At 43.6% G+C, this 3,129-nt stretch overlaps 1 protein-coding gene across 1 annotated transcript in view; it reads left to right on the plus strand.

Annotated features, from left to right (window-relative positions):
- Positions 1 to 3,129, plus strand: part of LOC103280570 (zinc finger protein 260) — a 29,495-nt gene that overhangs the window by 17,615 nt on the left and 8,751 nt on the right. The gene's annotated exons all lie outside the window — the stretch shown is intronic.

Raw genomic sequence — 3,129 nt, forward strand, 5'->3', positions numbered from 1 at the left:
AAAAAGAGAAAATAGTAATACAATATATCAATTAAAACAAAAATACAGGATAAAAAATTGCATTTAAAACACATAAATGGTAAAATCGTAATAAATACGGGATAGATTATAATAATGCAGTCATGCCGGCCACATGACCTTGAAGGTGTCTACGGACAACGCCGGCTCTTCGGCTTAGAAATGGAGATGAGCATCAACCCCCAGAGTCAGACATGACTAGACTTAAAGTCAGGGGAAACCTTTACCTTTACCTAATAATAATACTATAGCATATTTAATATTTTAATATTCCCCCTCCTTGGCCTGACCTTTTACTCAGGCTCCCAGGGAACTGAAGCGTGCTTTCTTCACACTCCCAGGGCAGGACGTTCTTTGTGGGCTTTCAAACAGACAGAGGGAGCCGCCATGATTGTTTGCGGCTTCTACATACCGAAACTGAGAGCAAAGAGAAGCTCCTCCCCTTTCTTTTGTCTTCTGCCTTTTGATTGGTCAAAGGGGCTGAATCAAGAGCCTGGCGGGGCTTGGGTCACGTGACGCGAAGTGGGCGGGAGGAAGAGAAGGAGAAGGAGAGGCCTGAGAGGTGCGGGGAGAAGGAGAGGAGGCCGGGCGGAGGGCGCGGGTCCATTGGAGGCCTCTGGAGACCACGGGCGGGGCTGGGAGCGTGTAGGCTGCTCCGAGGCACCATCCAGCGGGACTGGGAGGCCGAGAAGGAGCGGGAGAGGCCGCACGAAGGAAAGGCCAAGATGGCGGGCCCTCCCTTTCTCTCTCTCTTGAGGCTGTTGCCATGGAGACCAGGTCTTTGGTGATGGTTGGCGGGAGGCCTTCTATTTCTCCTTTTTCTCCTCCTCCTAATTATTATTATTATTATTATTCCAATTTTCTCTCTTGGTCGAGTACCACAGCAGCTTTTTATGCCCCAAGGATGTAACACAGGCCTGGGCCAACTTGGGCCCTCCAGGTGTTTTCGACATCACCTCCCACAATTCCTAACAGCTGGTACCTCATGGACACTCCTGGAAGTAAAATAACATTTGGAAAGGGGGTTTAGCAGTTTGTGCTTTGTCTTTACTAGAGGGGTAAAAAGCTTCAGATGACCTGAATATGGATTAATAAGTATTATTTTATAAGTATTATTTTGTATTGGATGAATGCTATCCTACACCTGCTGTGTAATTACCCCTCCCTGATGACTTGACATTTTTTCTGCACCTTGGCCCAGCTCTTTTGATCTAACTCATGATTTTAACATTACAGTAGAGTCTCACTTATCCAACGTAAACGGGCTGGCAGAACGTTGGATAAGTGAATATCTTGGATAATAAGGAGAGATTAAGGAAAAGCCTATTAAACATTAAATTAGGTTATGATTTTACAAATTAAGCACCAAAACATCATGTTATACAACAAATTTTCCATAAAAAGTAGTTCAATACGCAGTAATGCTATGTAGTAATTACTGTATTTACGAATTTAGCACCAAAATATCACGATGTATTGAAAACATTGACTACAAAAATGCGTTGGATAATCCAGAACGTTGGATAAGCGAGTGTTGGATAAGTGAGACTCTACTGTATTTTGTATATTGACATTTTATGACTGTTTTTATCCATGTTGATGTTTTATTGTTGGCTGATTTGTTTATTGTTTTTGTTTTGATTTTGTGCTGTTGTGTCCGGGCATAGGCCCATGTAAGCCGCCCCAAGTCCCTTCGGGGAGATGGGGCGGGGTATAAGAATAAAGTTATAATTATTATTATTGTAGTATTTTAGTCTCACAGCCGATCAGCAAAATAACGCCTTTGTCCATATTGTATGCTGAAATCCATTTTAGCAATTGTGTGAATGAATCCATGTTTTAGTAGTTGGTTTGGCTGAACATTTTGTTTTTGTCAGTATGTTCTTGGAAGGTGCAAACTCTGTTGTATCTCTGCTAGTTCCTCTAGACTAGGCTTGGGCAAACTTCAGCCCTCCAGGTGTTTTGGACTTCAACTCTCACCATTCCTAACAGCCGGAAGGCTGTTAGGAATGGTGGGTGTTGAAGTCCAAAATACCTGGAGGGCCCAAGTTGGCCCAGACCTGATATAATGACATGGGCGTATTTTGCCGTTCAGGGCTTCATCACGACAGTCTCTTTGCCGATACCACCCAGTTGTACTTCAGAAAGATTCTCTTGAAGGAAACCTTTGGGGAAGACTATTGACAGGCTGTATTAGATGGCAGTGGACTTTGATCATGGCAATGAGATGGAGCTGATTTTAAATATTTTTGGTTCTCATATTTTTTTTTTTGGTGCCCCCAGTGGCGCAGTGTGTTAAAGCGCTGAGTTGCTGAACTTGCAGACCGAAAGGTCACAGGTTCGAATACGGGGAGTGGAGTGAGCGCCCACTGTTAGCCCCAGTTTCTGCCAACCTAGCAGTTTGAAAACATGCAAATGTGAGTAGATCAATAGGTGCTTCACTGGCAGGAAGGTAATGGCGTTCCATGCTGGCCACATGACCTTGGAGGTGTCTACGGACAACGCCAGCTCTTCAGCTTAGAAATGGAGATGAGCACCAGCCCCCAGACTCAGACACGACTGGACGTAACGTCAGGGGAAACCTTTAGCTTTACCTAATATTGTTTTACCGTGCATTGTCGTTTCACCTTTTGTGCATGTGATGGTTTGTTGATACTGCCATATGTTTGAACGGCATTGAATTGTTGCCAACTGTTGCTGCTCTACAAGGGAGAGAGGATATGAAACAAAAGAAATAAATAAAATAAAGGGTAATCCAAAATTGTAGGTGGCTATACCATTCCATATCAACAAAGATATAAAACTTTATTAATATTGTTATTATTTAACCCACCCTCTCTCCCCAAGGGGACTCAGGGCAGCTTCCAAAAAAATGGCAAATATTCAATGCCATTCTAGAACATAATAGACAATTAACAAACAATTAAACATAAACCAATTAAAAACATCATATAAAACCATCCTTGTGGGAGGCTTCTCTCACGTTCCCACATGGAAAGCTGGAGCTGACAGAGGGAACTCACCCGTTCTCCCCAGATTCGAACTGCCGACCTGTTGGTCAGCTGTCCTGGCTGGCACAAGGCTTTTAATCATTGCACCACCAGGGCTTCC

The sequence above is a fragment of the Anolis carolinensis genome, chromosome 2 (assembly GCF_035594765.1).
Source record: "Anolis carolinensis isolate JA03-04 chromosome 2, rAnoCar3.1.pri, whole genome shotgun sequence".
In the NCBI taxonomy this organism is placed as follows: Eukaryota; Metazoa; Chordata; class Lepidosauria; order Squamata; family Dactyloidae; genus Anolis; species Anolis carolinensis.